Consider the following 18,098-nt stretch of genomic DNA (forward strand, 5'->3'; position numbering starts at 1 on the left):
TCCCTCCTTTCCTCTCTCTTCCTTCCTCAGGCTGCTTTGAGAACGTAGCTGAAGCCCCATGAGCCCCATCCCGCCCGGCACAGCCCGAACGCCCTTCTACGGGCGCAGCTGGGCAGGGAGCTTCCTGTCCAGGCTGCGTGGGGAAGGCGACCTTGTGCGCTGTGAGGCTCTCTGAGTTACGGTTGGTCTGGAGTTGGGGCGATGTCTTGGTTCCGGGAACCTGTTCGCTGCTCTGCTTATTTGAGGCCGGATAGGGTAGCGGGTAATATCAGAGGCACGTCAGAGCGCCTGGGTTTGAACCCAGGTTTGACCGAGTGTCGGCTGAGGGACTGGAGAAGTTATTTAGCCTCCTCACACCGCAGCATCACTGTGAATGCCCGCAGCCTGCCTCACTGGTCTCCTGCAGGGGTTAAAATTCCCAGGGTGCTTGGCCCAGGACTATTTTTTGGCTAGATAATAATTATACTCCTGGCTCCTCTCAACACCTGGTGATAAAAGCAAGGAATACAGGGTTTGGAGAAGTTTGGTTTTGTTGTTGTTTTGCAGTTGAAAGGGACCTTAGAGATCATTTAATTCAAATCTTTTTGTTTGAATATAAACCAAATATTTTTGAAGTTTTATTATTTAAGGAAGTAATCAGATTTCTTAATTTTGGGTGATTTTCCCCTTACCACATCACTCTTACTTCTCTACATGTAGAATTCTTCTTGTTTTTTTTTTTAGTTTTAGAAAGTGCTCACTGTGATGAATGCAGTAGAAACATTTGCAGTTAAGAGTTGTATAAAGTATGGAAGGTACATCAACTGCCTCCCAGGCTCTGATGTCCCTGAGACAGCAAGGTCTGTGGAAGCTTCTCTTCTGCATGGACGAGACACACAGAGAGGTGTCGGGGCCTGCGTGGTCCACAGGACTTCACCTTGCCTATCCCTGCTTTTCCCACGTTTCCTTTTCTCTTGCCTCGGACCCAGAAGGGCAGCTTTGGATAAAGACAAACCACAAATTGTGCAGGAAAAATGCATTTTTCTCTTACTAAGAGGATGCTGTTCTGCACAGTAGGCTTCTGTGGCAAGAAATAAACCACTCCATCCTGGACCAAAAGGGAGAGCTATAAATAATAGGGTTTCAGGGCAGTCAGGTAGAATGAAGTAATTCGAAGGAAGACCAGGACCCGGGAACATGTGGGAAATATCATTCTTCTTTCTCTTTTAAGATCTATTCCCTCTCCCCCCAAGATCAACCTTACCAATAAGGGATCAAGTTGGGATTTGTATCCAGACCATCAAAGTGACACTATTATATTCTTTATTTTACAGCTGTGTCTCTCCTCCTCCTCTGACCATAATAGAACCCTATTTTCCAATTCACTGTTCAATCTCAAATACCGACAAAAAATTACAGTGACTTCTGATGTATCTGAATGCAATAAATAACCTGTACGGACCAAGACCTTCAGCGATTACCTGCAGAAATGTTTTGGCAGGTGTGCCTTACTGCTTGACGATGCATACCAAATGAGTCCCCATTCTCAAATTCTTCCTTTCTCAACTTTGTATTTTCATTGATCAGTGTTAAATGTTTCAAATACCGTGTCTCACTGATGACCAAACACAGACTACATCTCCATTTTCCACCTCCTTCCTGAGTTGCAGACCTTACTTTTACATGACTGCCGGCCATTCTGCTGAGCACCATGTCTCTCAGCATCCAGGGCACCTTCTGACGACACAGCTACTCGCTCATTTCAGATTCTCTGTGTCAAGCTGCATTCATCTGTCCAATAATCTTCCCGGTTCCTCCTTCTGTCCTACTGTCAGTCACCGGGTCCCCCAGAATCTGTTGCCGAGCCTCTTATTTTGTATGAGCATTGCTTTAGGTAATACCTTTGTAATCTCGTTTTTGTGCGATCTAGGCCACCTCCTAAGTCGCCTCCCTGTCGTCGGTCTCATTAATTCTCTGCACTGTCTCAGGAATAATATTTCAAATCTATAAGTCTGACTGTGTCACTCCCCTACTTAAAACCCACCATTTACCTACAGAACAATGGCCAGATTCTTTGCTGGTCCCAAAAGGCTATTTTATTTATTTTTATTTTGTATGATCTCTTTCATAGGTAGCCAATCTCATCTGCACCTTTTCCTCTGCATGTCTCGGGCTCACGAATGTATTTGCAATTTCCTGAATGCAGCAGCAAAGTTCACCCTTCTGTGACGTCCACTTTTTCTTTTGCCCTTCACGCGGTGGCCTCACTCTGCCCAGGCCTCCTGGTGAGCTGCTGCTCATCCTGTTCCTTTCTGAAGCCTCTCCTAGCAGTGTGCCTCCTGTCTCTTACACTCCCTTTTAGTTCCCCCCAGGGGTTCTTTTCTTTGTTTGTTGGATTACATATCACAGCTCTCTGAAAAGCCAGAGGAGCAGACCATCTCAAAGGCCACAGCTTGTCTGGGTGGCCATTCTGTAGTACAAGGATTCAGTCAGGCTGACCCCACGGAGACCGCATTTCCCAGCCTCCTTTGAGGAATTTCCACGGGTCTGAGCTCTTTGACAAGGGCATTTGTGCATAGGATGCTGCGTACAGTTCTGGGACACAACCCTTGAAGTAAAGGCTGTGCCTTCGCGTTCCCTCCTTTTGGTTCCTACTGACCAGCTTTGAGCCGTTCTGACTCTGAAGATGAGTCCATGCCCCAGAAGGGCAGACCAGCACTGTGGAAGAGGCCCAGCATCCCGTCTGCCTGCAATGAGATTGCTGTGGGCTAAAGACAGACCTTACTGTGCAAGCTCCTGCCACTCAGGTGACACCAGTACTAGAGCACAGCAGGTGCTGTAGCCAGGCAAACACACCCGCTGCACCATAAGACTACGGAAAACTTCAGGAACTTTGATTTAATCATCTGCACATACTTGACACCTAGCACAGAGCCTAAAACAAAACACTATAAAAATGTGTAGAAGACAGCTAAAACTGGAAATGGATATAAGTTGCAGTTCAAGTGTGCAAAAAGAATGTGTCATTCTTTGTTTCCCTATGATTAACACAAGCTCGTTCAAGTCCATTTTTGGTTGATAAAGCCCAACTCATTATTGTCAGTTTAAAGTAATTAGCACTCTTAGTTAAACTTTAAGTCTCTTTTCAGTAACAACCTAGTTAATTATGATTATGGAGTTAGTTAATGATACTGATTATGATTCTGCAATTCTGGCCAGCCTGGCAGGTGGGGACAATGGTGGCTTAGGCTTCTTTCTGGCATTTGTAGCCCTCCACCTGGCCGGGGTGGGGGCCCTTGAATTCTCTGTGTCCTCCACGGAGGAGTCCTCATCTGCCTGGTCTTGGGATTTACCCCGTCCCTGCTTCCAAATTCATACTGCATCTCGGCCTCCAGTACTTTTCCCAACTGCAAGGCTTTTTTGAGGGATGGTTTGACTCTTGAGTTTTGTCTGCCCCTCTTAATGGTTGTGAGAGACTCTAGGCTGCTATGCCCACACCACTCTGGGTGCAGGGATGTAGGAGGAGGCCTGGGTCTGTCCAGCTAAGTCTGTCCCCACTTCAGCCACTGCCATGCAGGTACGGTGTTGGCTGGAGGACTTCACCATCCAGCTGGTGGGGTAGACTGGTTATCAGTACTGGGAATTGAACCCAGGGCCAACCTCCCACTAAACCGCATCTCCCAGTCCTCATTAAGGTTTTGCTAAGTTGCCCAGGATGACCTTGAACTTGTGATCCTCCTGCCTCCACTTCCTGAGTAGCTGTGATTACAGGCATGTGCCACTGTGCCTGGCTCAGGTCATTCTGTCTATAGCCAGGCAGCAGTTTTCTGTCCTGTTACCTCTCTCTTCAGATGCACCTAGCACGGGACCCAACAGAAAAGACCCCTGAGAGGGACTTGTGAAGACACCTGAGGTTTCTGTCAGTGTGTGCGGGCTGTCTCCTTACCTCTCATACCGCCCCATCTCTACTAAGCCTTTCTTCACATGGTTACTGGTATTTAGACTCTAAAACCAGCCACCCCCAGCTCTTCCTTTCCGACTACTGGCTTCCTGTCCTCTCCTTTTGAGCTGGGGTTACCCTTCGTGGTGATGCAGTTTTCCTGGTCCAAACATAGTGGCTTAGGCTCCAGGAATGAGTCCTCCAGCTGGTGGCTCTCATGGTTCATGCACAGCAAAGACTTTCCAGTTCACAGTGCCTTTTTTTTTTCTGTAAATATCACTTCTGTTAGTTTTCAAGACAGCTAGATCTGAGACAAATTGAAACCATAAGTGAGTTTGGAACCTCAGTTTATTTTTTCATTCCGATCTTGTATTTCTCAAGACAGGGAACGTTATTGCCAAAACAAAGAGTTGCTGAGGGACCTGTTAGTAACTAAAGATTTCCCCACCCCATTATAGGATTGTAACAGATTCATCCATATAACAAGTTCTTTTTTTGTATGGAAAATAGCTGGATGTTTTATCTGTGAAATATATATACACATATATTATATATATGTAAAAACTGCCTTGACCTTTCTGTTTTCCTCAACAGCTTGAATGTGAAGGAAAAGCCAAAGAACAGAAATAGTTCCAAGAGTTCATCAACTTATTTTTCTCCTGGGGACACAGGAAGACACAGTGCATGTTTAAACTAAAAAAAATTTTTACAGTAAAAGACCCTTTGCCAGGAATCCCCCTCAAAATACTGCGTGCCCTAACTTCGGACACACTTATCCAGCCATTCTTGCTGCTTTCTGAAGCAGCTCATAAAGTTTTGGAGGACCCCAAGCTCTAGCGGGGGGCTGACAGTGTAGTGAAACAGTGAGACATTGTCTCAAGAAAGGGATAAAAATAAATGAATAAAAAGATGCTGCGATGTAGCTCAGCGAGAAGCCCCTGGGTTCTCCCCCCAGGACCACAACACGCACACACGCACACACTCACAGTCTCACATTCATCATACACAGTAGTTGTTAGTCACTGCTTTGTCTTGTAGGAGGTGCCTGTGTGAAGGGGGTGCAGAACTCACTGTCCTGCCGGCTGCAGCTCTCTAGCAACATCTTTCCACCTGCGTATTTGTCGCCTGTCTTCCCATCTGTTCACATGGGTGGGTTTTCCTTCCCTGAGAGCTGAGGCTTCCCAACTGTGGGTCAGTGATGCTCACTGCGTTCTCTTCACTTTGGCCTCACGAGTGTGTGGAGCTCAGCAGTGGTCGGCATTGGCCCAAGCACATGCGGACGGCTGACTTTCTCCTGGCAAACCAGGCTTCTCCTGGATCTCCTCTGTGCTCTTAGAGTTCCTGGAACTGCATTCCAGGTATGGTCTCTGTCCCTTGACACATCTAAAAAGCACGAAGGTTCCCAGACAGTTCCTGTGGGCTAAGCTCTCAATGTTTACCATATCATAAATTAAACTTGTCACAATTTTGACATATTGACTACTTCCATCAAAATAAAAGTCAGCCAGTAAGATAGTAATGTAGACAATATATTTTTAATGAAGATAACTACAGATGAGATGAGTGACATTGTTTTACATTTTTTGCAACTTCTTTAATGTCTTAATGGAAGACAGCTGGACTTCTATGTGCAGTCCACTGGGGTGTACTTTTCTGGGGTGAAGTATACATAAAACATCCAGCCTCACACAGATATGTAGCTGGGAAAGAGTATTTTGAAGTCCTTTCCATATAATTGTGGGCATATTTTTGATCCCTAGTCAAACTTGACGAATTGTAGATTTTTGGAAGTTAGCTGAAATGTGGCCTCTGACGTGATACCAAGCTATCTGTATAATGTTGTGGTGTACTCTACTGCTTTAAACTCTGGGCTTGTTTTGCACTTGTAGTCGTTGTCAGTTTGCAACACTTATATCTGAAACTACTGGTTCTTGGAGTTCCTCAGATTCATTCATCACACACTATCTCAGACTCACGATAGTTAACACCATTGATCGCACTAGGGAGTGTTTTTGTTTTGGAAAGCTGCTATGCTTGCAGTGGTAAATATCAGTTTCCAAAATCTGAAATTTTCCTGAAGGATTCAATGCTGTCATTGGCCACTGTGCTGGTTAATCTTGGCTGTCAACTCGATGGTACTGAGACATCCAGGACACTGTAGGTAAAGCCTGCTTCCCTGTGAGGGAGATTTCAGAGACGATGAGCTGAGCAGGGAAGAAACTGTGCAGAACATGGGTGGCAGTGTCGGGGCCCAGTGGAAGAAAAGGAAGTAAGGGGCACCCTGTGCACGGCTTGATTACCCTCGACGGTACTGCCTCCTCTCTTGTTCCAAGGCTTCCAGTTTCTTGCGCTCAGCTGCCTCTGTGCTCCCGGCCCCAGCTTGCAGATGGCCCTGGGAGACTGTTCTGCCTCGACTGTGTGAGCCAGTCCAGGGATCCTGCTCCTTCTCCGCCCCCGGAGGATGCTCGTCATGCAGCCAGGTGCACTGTTGGCTGTTTTTCCGGACATGACAAACTTGCCTCGAAACCACTCTTCACGGCTCAGTCTAAACAGCTATAGCATTCTGTAATTTATTTTCTAGAAAGCAAAAATGGTTTTCCGTGAAAAATATGGCTAATTCAGCTCACAACTCAATGACATGGAGCTTTCCCAAGCCACTGTTCTTTGGTGCACAAGGTGGTTTACGCACCCTCCCCATTCCGTCCCTTCGGAGATTGAGGCACATACTTTTGATTCATGTTAATGAAATTACAGTTTGCTGCTGGCTCATCAAGAACACCCTGAAGTGCAGTTGGCTGAGTCCACCCAGCCTGGCCTGAGTGCAGGGAGGTGAGGAATGCAGTGGTTGTTGCAGTTTGGGGCCACGGCTCAGCTTCCAGCTAAAGCCCAGGAGTCCTGCCCAGCGTCGGTGCACACATGGACCCAGCGGGAAAGGAAAACTGTATCTTAGCATAATTATGCAGACAGCTCACCTCGTGGGCCCTGAAGTGTCTCAGGACCTCCAGCGTCGACAAGCAGACACTTGGCATTGAGTCGCTGGGAGCTGTGTGGGCCGTGATGCCTGCGTGCCTCCGTTGGCCCATGAACTCACGCGTCATTTCCATGTGAAACAGGCTGCTATGTCCAAACACAGCCGCGCTCCGGAGGACAAGGCATTCCTCACACCTCAGGCTGCATGTGAGTCTCCTGAAGCCCATCTTAGCAGCCCATCTCCGCTCTGTGGAGCCCTGGGATGGAAGAGGCTGTGTGGTCCCAGATCCCTCAGGAGAGGGAAGAGGAACATGCCCAGAACTGCTTCCTGGTGCTGCCATGGCTCCTTCCTCACGTGTCCTAGGATTTCCTTCATTTAAGCTGCCCTGGATTTGCAAACTGAATGATGGCCATGAATTGGTCTAAGAACCTTGGCTTCCCAGCATGATCATAAAAGTCAGTTCTCTGTGTTTCAGGATTAGCGATGCCCCCATTGTTTTATAAATGTGTTTTAATAAAGTTTTATTTAAAAATACGCAATGGGCCATTATTTACTAATCCTTGCTTTAAGCTCAGACTTTACTTTTAGCACCTACCAACTTCTATCTAATTATTTATTAAATCTGTTTGAATAATATACTTATGTCTTTCACTACTATCTTCTCTTTTATTTATATTTAAGCATTTAATTCCTAATATTTCATCACTGAAACTTTTCTTAATGGTATTATGGTTTAGTTCTTACAAATATATTGTTTTTAGGTTGAATCTGGTAATCTCTTTTGCATATTTTGTGCCTTGATACCCTACTTCTTTTATATTATTAGGGCCAGAGTGATGATTTGGATAGGCCACATGCTAGCTGATCCAGAAGAGAGTGTTAGATGAGTTAACAGATGGACTTCAGAACTGCTGCAGCTGGTCTGATTATCCACGACTTGCTGGTTTCTGTCCTCCTAGCAGGAAACACACGTTACTTGGGGCCCAGAAGGGGCTCATGTGGTACTCAGGTTACTCACAGAGAACGCACCTGGAGATGCTCAGAAGAGTGTAAACAACGACTGTGGATAGAGAGGTGGGTTCCTCTGAGCGGACGGAGAAGTTTGGTGAGCCAGGCCAGCCGTGTTTAGTGGTCAGACTGAGGAGGTAGGGAAGGTGGCAGAGTCTGGCAGGATGAGCTCATCAGCACATCCTCTTGTTTCAAACCCATGTGAAATGCTGCTTACTTCAACAAAGTCTTCAATAAAGCACCAAACTAATTCCTAAGTAAATGTGACTACTGATTTAACCTAGTTTAAAAGATAAGATGCACAGGAGGTGTGATAGATAATCTATTGAGTTATTTGAAAGATAATAATGAGAGCTGATCTTTCTGACACTGAACTGTACCATAATTTTTGCTAATGTCACTTCCTTTGTCCTCATATAAAATAGTAAAAGCTTAGCATGACTTGGAGAGCTTATTTCAATTTTAAAAGAAAACAACCTAATATATATTTTTTCTCCTGTCCATTCCCACTGGAACAGCTGTCCTTACTCTTGGCCTATCTTTAGTGTGCATAATGCATGGCATGATATAAAGAACTGTCGAGAGCAATTAGATCAAACTAAAAATATCCCACAGAAATATCCATCATATGGTTTGCAAAGTTTGTGGCTTCATCCAAAGTAAGTGTAAAACTAAAACAGAAGTCTTTGGACTTTTACTGTTGGTTCCCTACCATATGACTACAGAGATTCCTAATACCCGTTGTTTGATTGGAATTCTATCTTCCATGCATGTTGAATTAATTTTCTTGGCATTTTGCTGATTGTTCTACTACCTTTTCATTTGAAATGGAAACCCAGAAAATGTCATTTGTTTTCCTTTTTAGAATAAATTTTAGCATTTTTTTCCATTTGGCGATCAGTCACCATTGCTGTTATTTTCCGTGAATCCTTTCGTGTCATGGGATCACCCTGGAGATATTTCCAGGCTCACATCATGGTTGTGCAGTCAGACCTTGAAATTCCAGTGTAGAAGAGCAAAATCTGAGACAGTGCTGACTATTAGATGATAGTGGCTATATGTTTTTCAATATACAGACTCATTTGTTTCTTCTCTGATGATTGTTGGATGCTTACCAGGGAGAATTACTGTGTTGTGACAAGGATGGGAAGAGCTGGAGTGGTACACATAATAGAACCCTTCTCTCCCAAGAAACATACAATTTTACTCATTGAATGTATGACCTGGGTTACTCATGTGAATTTTAAAAAACAGCACCTTTTGGTTTGTTCTCCTCTCCTGCTTCAGTGTTTTTTTTTCTACCCAGTGCTGCCCTTCCCTCCTGCACAGAACGTGTGATGTGGTAAAAAGTTTATCTAGTAACTCAGTTCAAATGTTTCATGGGATGAGATAATTCACACTCAAAAATTTTAAATAGCGTGCATAATGTCACATGAGGTCAGCCTACTGAAGCTAAGGACACATTCTGATAGAATTGTTTTCAGTTTTTCAAAAAATACCTAACTTGATTTAAGGATTGACTGTTACATTAAAACACTTAGCCTTTGAGAATTAGATTAGGGGACTTTGTTGTTGTTTTTTTTTTTAATTTTTATTGAGTTTCTTGGTACAATCTAGGTATACAATACAGTTACATTCATTATTGGGATCCTGTACCTTTACATGATAGGTCTTGATTCTCATTTTTTCCCCGTGTCCCTGCCCTCCCTTCACCCCCTCCTCCCTTTCCCATTTACAAACACTTTATTTCCATTTTTTCATTTTCTCATATTTTTTCTTCTCTCGTATTACCTTTCCCCCACCCTTCCACTTTCCCTACACCTTTAGCCCTTTACTTCCTATTTCACATTATTAATTATCTCATTAGGATCTTGTATACTATTATAGTTTTTTACACCAGAGAAACTATTTGGTATTTCAGTTAAAGAAATCTCTATATGAACATTAAAAATAGGGAATTCTAAAACAAAACTAAAAAGGAAAGTAAAAGAGAAAAGGCAATGATGTAAAATTAAAATAATCCTTAATTCTGAAGATGAAAATGGTCCTTGAACATATTTATGTTGCTTCTTGCTCTTGTACTGTTATATTATTCTTTTTTTCATTATTTAGAGAATACTTTATTAGTTTCTGTAATCAAACCCACATAGATATGACCTTACATATTTAATGCAGTGCATTACCCCTGTAGAAATGGAAAAAAATTTAACATTTCTAGACCAATATGGCTGTTAATTTCTGTACAATGCCAACTCAACACAGTAAATTGGGATAACTTTTTCCAAAGTTGACAGCACAGTTAAAGTTTCCAAAAATTCAAATTATATATATGTATACATATATTTATATTTATATTTATATAAAAAGACCAATAATAGCAGTATGTTATGCATCAATAGCAGCAACAGCTTTCCCAGGTTCTGTAGTCATCTGAACAAAATTATAGACATTCAGCACACTCCATTAAAAAAACCAAAACAAAAAAACAAAGAGAAGAATAATACCCAGAAAACAGCAAAGTTCTGTTGCTGTTGTGCTACCTGGCACCATTTTTTTTTATTAGCCTCTTAATCATCATCTGGAGAGAGAACATTCTAGAGTAACATCATTAAAATAGCTCTGATAAAGCACAGTCACTACTACTTATCATAAAGCAGGTACAAGGTATTTTACATTCAAAGAGGTATGATACAGTACTGTCCTACATCTATAATACTAGAATCAGTTTTGGTTCGAAATTTACTTTGTCTGCAAATAGGTTTGCTACCACTACCTTTTTTCTGGGCTCCTGTCACATGGAGAATTGTTTTCCATCCGTTCACTTTCAGTCTATGGGCTTCTTTTTGCACTAGGTGTGTTTCTTGTATACAGCTTACTGTTGGATTTTGCTTTTTATTCCATTCTGCCAGTCTATTTCTCTTGATTGGTGAGTTGAGGCCATTGACATTGATGGTTATAACTGATATGTACTGAATTATTATTATCCTGTTATGGCCTTTTGTTGACTCTTTTTACTTTTTCACCTTCTCCTTTTAGTTTCTTGCCTTGCCTATTTGATTTGTTCTGTTGGGCTTCATGGTGTTGTTACCTTCATTGTCTTTTTCTAGGATATTGTTTAGAATTGCTTGTAGTGCTGGTTTGGTATTCGTGTAGTTTCTCAGGTGTTCTTTGTCTTGGAAGTATCTTATTTCCCCATCCATTTTGAAAGAGAGTTTTGCAGGATACATCAGTCTAGGTTGGAGGTTGTTTTCTTTTAGTACTTGAAATATCTCACTCCAGGCTCTCCTTGCCCTAAGGGTTTGTGTTGAAAAGCCTGCTCTGATTCTGATGGGCTTTCCTTTGCATATGATTTGTTTCTTTTCTCTTACTGCTTGTAGTATTTTGTTCTTCTGTTGGGTTTCTGGGATCTTGATTATTATATGTCTAGGTGTAGATTTTTTTGATTGTGGCTAGTTGAGGTCCTATATGCCTCACTTATCTGAATATCAAATTCTTCCCCTCTGTTTGGGAAGTTTTCTGTCATTAATTCTGTGAACAGCTTTTTTAAGTCATTTGTATTTTCTCCTGCTACTTCATGGATTCCTATCAGTCTTATGTTATTCTTCTTTGCATCATCTAGGAGTTGCTGGATAGATTTCTCATGATCCCCTACTATTTTTAAGAGACCTCTCTTTTCATGGTCACTGACTACAATCTTATCTTTTATATATGAGATTCTATCTTCGCATTCTTTTATTCTGTTGTGTACACTTTCAATGGAGTGTTTAATCTCCTGGATATCTGTTTGAATCTGTTTTTTAGATTCCATTTCTTTCCTATGTTGGGCATTTATTGTTTCCATTTCTTTCTTATGCTGGGCCTTCATGGCTTCTATCAAGGTCCTGACCTCGTTTATTTTTTTGTCGGTTTCTGTTCTAGAGTCTCAAATCACGACTTTCATTTTGCTCACCATCTCTATGGTTATCTGGGAAATTAATTCTGTTTTGAATTTTTCTAGAGCCTGATTGATCTGTTTTGTTACTTCCTGTGCTTTGAGTTCAGGGTGTCCTGGTGGTTCACTATCGGCCTTTTCATCCTTATTTGCTGTACTGTTTGCCATTGGTGAACTGGAAGTCTGTCTTTGTGTCTTGCTTAAGTGTTTTCTCATTTTTATTTTTGTTGTCCGACTGTCCTTGGTTTAATCTCTGGGTTATCACCCACATCTTCCTGATATAGTTGCGCCCTAGCTTCTGTGTCTCTAACGACCCACAGACATTCTCATCTTCATAACATCAGAGAAAACAGCTTTTCAAATCAACCACAATCCTTTATCCCAACCAGCAACACAATATGATCAAGCACAACTTGGAAACTGACCAGCTGTGGTAGTCACTAGTCTATCACCCTTAAACCATTTGAATTAAGTTGAAATCAAGAAGCAGTCCAAAACATGTCTGCAGTGAACAAACTTTTCAATATAGTATATTTACCATTTAGGATGGGGCTCAGACAGAGCTAGGACTCAAGACCCCTGATCTCAGTTAGCTGATGGCTGAACCCCATGACGCAGACTGATCTCGGGCTGCAAGGCCCAGATTGAGTTCCCCAACCTTCTGAACGGTTGAACGCCACACCATTCTACTACAGGTTTCCCACGCCCTTTCTTTAAAGATATTCAATGTTGGGAACTCAGAAAAATACCTTCTATGACCACCTCTGCCTATGCAGAGTGGGTCCAAAGACTGGCTCAATCAGCAGGTCTGAGAGTGCATGTTGGGGGTGGGGGGATGTAGGGGAGTTGTGGGGGTTCAGGGGTGCCTGCATGGCTACCTTCCTGGTGCTGGAGCAATGGCGGCTCCCAGTGGGGTAAGGCATGGCTCTAGATTAGGGGACTTTGAACTTGGTGCTTCTTTCCCAAAGGTATTGGTGGGTGAGCTTTACATCACCCAGAGAGGTGAAGAGCATTGACCCAGCAATGAGTTGATAGCTTGTACTTTGACACCTCTTACACACTGGAAGTAACAGTTGGACCCTTGAAAACTATCTTCAAAATGCCTCAGTAGAACACTTCATTTGTATGTGATAAAGATGGCTGGGCTGATTTCAGTCTCTCTCTCTCTCTCTGTTGATAAAAAAATAGTTTTACTGGTAATGGAGGCTGATTTGAAACTAATTAATAGCTACAAATTACTGAATGCTTATTATGTGCCAGTACTTTACATGCATTTTCTTTTAATTATTACAAGAGTGAGGCACTGTTCCTCCTTTTTTAACAGATAGGACTGTTCCAACCAGAGAGGTTAAGCAGGTAAGTGAGGCCTAGTAACTTGCTCAGTGTCCCCACCTAATACATATTACACCTGATCAGAGAATAAAGCTTAGGTATCTTCAACAGTTCATACAACTATTCATTTATTCCTTATTTTATTTCAGAAAGAATTCCGGGCAGTTTCATAGACTCAGAAAACATGGAGTTGGTGAGGTGCTAAGTGATGGGTGAGTGCGTGGAAACCTCAGCCCAGCTTTAGAGTATTTTAGCAGAATCTCCACTGTCTTAGTGGTTCCCTGTTCACGCAACTTGCTATCAAATTCAGCTCGATCTCAGTCCCAGCCAGGTGGATAGGAAAGAATGTTAATTTCCCTTGTTCCTCGTGGCAGTTTCTTTTGTCTCCTAGTGGCATTCAGACTGATAATCTTTATGGTCTGATTTATTTTTGTATTCTTTGCAATCTTGCTCTTGAGAATACTCAAAACATGAAAACATGCAGACAGCTGATCTGAAGTAGGGAGGAACAAGATAAAGGGCCAACTAAATAAAGTCTGTGACATTATTAAAAAAAAGTGTGCCCACCTCCATGACCATATGAGAATGACAAGGTGGCTCCTTGATCAGCCATGAGCCTGGGAGAACATGAAGGTTTAATCCTGCTTTGTAACAGACCAGCCTAAGGCTGCTCTTAGTATCGACAACAACAGACTCTTACTGTGAAGGACAGGTCTAATCTGTTTTGTTGACTTGATTTCCTTATCTATAAACGAGCAATTGTATGGGGGTCTCTCAGCTTGGAAGAATGTGTGGTGTTTGGGAACACAGAGCAATTAAGGCTATAGAGAGGTAAAATCCATCTAAGCATCTCTAGATGTTGCAAGGCTAAATCCTGTGAGTTGGCATGGTCTCTGTCCACAGCATGTGTGTGTGTGTGTGTGTGTGTGTGTGTGTGTGTGTGTGTTTGTGTGAGGGCAGAGATCCCAGCAGTAAAGACAGGTGAATCAGTGGGACTTGATTGTTGGCTGTGGCAGGTAAAATTTGGTGCCGATTGTTATAAGTCAGGTAGGTAATTGTTGATTATCACAAACAAAGGGTTTCCCTGGAAAGTTACTCACAGAGGAATCCTCCCAAACAGCCAGACTGCAGGAGGAGATTCACACTGCTGGTGGCACTGAGCTCTTGCTTCGTGCACGCCATCTTAGGGCATCACAACCTGCATGGCTCAGTGTTTTCATGATGATGAGGGTAAGACACCCACCAAAATGAAGAAATACCTAATTCTGACTGCCAGTAATTTTATAATTTCTGTAGCTTAAAAATGAAAATTGTCCTTTGTTTGTAACATATATTTATAGCCAGCAACACCTTCAATATGTGGAAAACTAGCAATGAGATAGAAAGAATGAAAATTATAATGTGACTGTTTTACTCACACTCACTTTTTGCAGGGAAAACAAAGCACAGGCAGACAGCTGTGCAGAATAGGAAATTATCAAGCCGAATCTCACTCCTCGGTGCTCAGCCTCACACCCCATCTCCTTCCGGACCAGCTGAGCTGGCACTGTGGTGTCACTCTGCCGTGAAGCACAGACCTGCTGCTGGCGTCCCACAGCCGCGTGGCCGCCCCTCCCCGGGTCCCTCATCCCCAGGGTTGGGTGGTGGAGCGCGACCTCCTAGTGACCCCGAGGCGGGAGATTCTCCCCAGCACCCTTGTGTCCTCTCTCTCCAGGTGAAGCTGCCTCACCTGTTCCTAGAGGTGGATGGGGCAGATGTGGGGCCACCGGGTGACTGAAAGAGGTCGGAGGCCCAGGCACAGCAAGCATTTCTGGGCTCCTCCCTTGATTCTTATTTCCTTGATGGTCGAGTTAGACTTATGTCCTTTATTTCACTTCACTTGCTTTCCTGTTTTCTGAAAAGGAATTTGTAAAACCCCATACTTGAAAAGCACCTTGGCTAATGGAGCTGGAGGTGCTACTGAGTTACAAAGTGCTGTGTTCACTTGCAAGCTTCATGGAGCGGTTTCCCGTGTGCCTTCCAGTCTGAGCTGGCGCGGTTCCCGGGATGCAGGCCGGTCCCTGGGAACCTTCGGGCCTCCGGTGGCCACTGCAGATGGAGGCCATGTTTTCTGAATCCAGGTCTTCTGGCGCTCTGCTGCTGCTCTCCTGAAGGGTCGTCTGCCTCTCTCATATTACTGCTTCCCTCCTCCTGGTGGAATTCTGTCTGCCTATCCTCCAGCCGAGTGGGTGGGAGTCTGCCTGTGGTACACACCCTGCTCCTCTCTACTTAGCCCACTTCTGAGAAATGAGCAGGGAAAACAAAGTCCCATGGCCTAGAACCTGGGCTGCTTCACTTACAGGAGGTGAAGACAGTCTTTGGGGACAGTTTTCCCCCCTTATTGGAACAAATGAGCTTATTAGTCTGGTGACACAGTTCGAGAGAGACGAAGATGTAGGTGGGACAAGAAGACCAAACGAAGAAGGAACTGAGACTGAGGCAAAGCTTTCAATACTCAGGGGCGTGGGTTTCAGGGAAGCCGCCGCTGGATTTACATGGGAGGTGCAGGTGAGGAGGGTGTGGTAACCAGTTACAGGGCTTCGCCACCCCCGGGTCCTGTGGCAGGACTGGAGTCTGTAATTAGCAAGGCAATCAGGGCCGAGGATTAGACCTTGCATTTCAGAAAAGGAGGAACCCGGCTTCACTTACCATGAGCTCAGCTTGCAGATGATCGTTTTGCTGTGGTTTTGAGAGCAGACCACCTTGGGAGAAAGGCATGTAAATCTCATTTCACTGCTAGTTAAACAAATCAGTGAAAGTTGCGGGGCAAACCCTGGGCAGGGAGAAGGCCCGCAGGAATTACCCACTGTCTCCTGACATGAGAGGGTGACACACATGCAGAGATGAGTCCTGGCTTGCTCTTGGAGTTCAGGAACATTCATTTGCAAAACTGGTTCTCTTGTTATTGTGTCAGAAAGAGGGATTTCTAACAGAGGGATCTGACGGGAGAGACAAAGGGCCTGGTTAAGCAATCAGTGCGCACACAGGTGTTCCAGCTGCCCCGGAGCACTCGTGCATACCCGAGGGGCTGCTGGGGCCCAGCGCTCCTGCTCCTTTGCCGAGTTCTCTTCATGTAAACATTTTTCACCGGTGGCATATTTCATGTAGATATTTTACGACATGGAGTATAAGCATGTGTTCCACTCAGAAGATGGCTAGTTTCCATTTCATCAAACAGGCACCTAACACGCATCAGCATGCACCATCTTCGTGGGAGCTTCTCTGTCGGATTGCTGAGTTTGACATTAGCAACCGGACTGTTTGACTTAACACTGGGCTGTGCAGCAAGGGACGATTCTTGTAATCTGTCCCTTGTGCTCCTTCTAAGCAGCACCATACCTGGAATGCTCCTGGGCACCAGGGACCATGCTGTACTCCCAGGCACCATTTTATTTTATTTTTTTTGGTGTTGGGGATTGAACTCTGGTCTTTGAGCTTGTGAAGCAGGCGTTGGAACCACTGAGCTAAATCCCTGGCCCCCCAGACACCAGTTTAGCTAGCATTTGGTGCAAGGAAAATCGACTCAGTCAAATTAGATCAAGTAGTGGAAAGGTGTACCAAGAGAGTATGGTGGCTTCTCTAGGAAAAAGCAATGCACCCAGCTTAAAGGAACCAGAGCGTCCTTCAGTTACTCTTGTTTCTTTTGTCTGTGAGGGTGAAGTTCTCATTAGACTCTGCCCAGGATAGAAATGGGGTCTCTTCTGCTTTCTGGGTATCTTCACGAGCACGCACATGACCAGGTCATCTTTCAGTTGAGTGCCTTTATTAAACAAGTATTTAGATAAAATAGAGAAAAAGGGAACAAGAAGGAGGAAAGAAAGAATGTGGGAGGAAGGAGAGAGACGAATGGATTGCTGGCCAGACGAGATATTTCCCTTAATTAGGTTACGGTAGGCCAATAAGATTAGGCCAGTTAGGCTAGTAGCAGAGAACCTCACACATCTGAGAGCAAGTGTTATTTCTTCCTAACACATATGTGACGTGAGTATGTTTGTCAGAGGGATCCGTGCATTTCGATCTCACAGGGAACCCGGCTTCACAGAGTGGCTGCATCTGAACCTCAGTGGTCACCACAGCCTATGGGAAAGAAATTTGAGTGCTTTTGCTTTTCGGTTAAATGCTTGGCCCAGAATCATTCCTGCTCCCAGCACAGATCAGAAGTGATGTCATGCTTCCATCTTGGCTGTGGGCTTTGTGCGGTGGGTGTAACATGGGTAAATGGGACTGCCTGTACTGCATCTTGGGGCTGTCCATCCTGGATGAGCCCGAGCAGACCACCAGGGTCGTAACTTGGGGACAGAGTTTAATGAAAGAAAGGTACTGTATCGGTAAAAAGGAGGGAGAAAAAGGTAGATAGCTACCCTGATAAGAATCAGGGAAAGGAGGACCTGGGCCCTTCGTGCCCAGCTGTTCTTACTAGGCATTTCCCCTCCACCCAGAGCTGGGTGTAACCGGACTGGCTCCGGGCGCCTCTGCCCGGTCATTTCGTCTGGTCTCTACAGCAGCTTCTTCGTATCTGTGTCCCTGACCTCCCTCTCAAGGCCTTCTCTTCAGGGTGGGTGGCTGGTTGGCAAGCTTAGAAGGGGGTGGGCGGACGTGTGTTGTGCTCTGTAACACTGTGACTCTGGAGCGAACCCACATGCATGCAGTGTGTGTGTTTAGTACCGTGGGCTCTCACCAGCATCACACTGTCCCTGTGCTTTAACTGCTGCTTTGTGGTCACTTTGGGACTTTTCTCTCCCGAGGCGTGAAGCCACTCTGTGTTGTTCTGCTTCTCACGGAAAGCGCAACCTTGTACTTCAGTGCCGAGTCTTTCACTTTCCATGTAACACTTAATCGCTGTCAAACTTACACACACAAATAAATTCCACATTATATATATGTACAGTTTTAAATTT

This window comes from Fukomys damarensis, unplaced genomic scaffold, assembly GCF_012274545.1.
Source record: "Fukomys damarensis isolate Sample0158 unplaced genomic scaffold, DMR_v1.0_HiC HiC_scaffold_25, whole genome shotgun sequence".
NCBI classification, from domain to species: domain Eukaryota; kingdom Metazoa; phylum Chordata; class Mammalia; order Rodentia; family Bathyergidae; genus Fukomys; species Fukomys damarensis.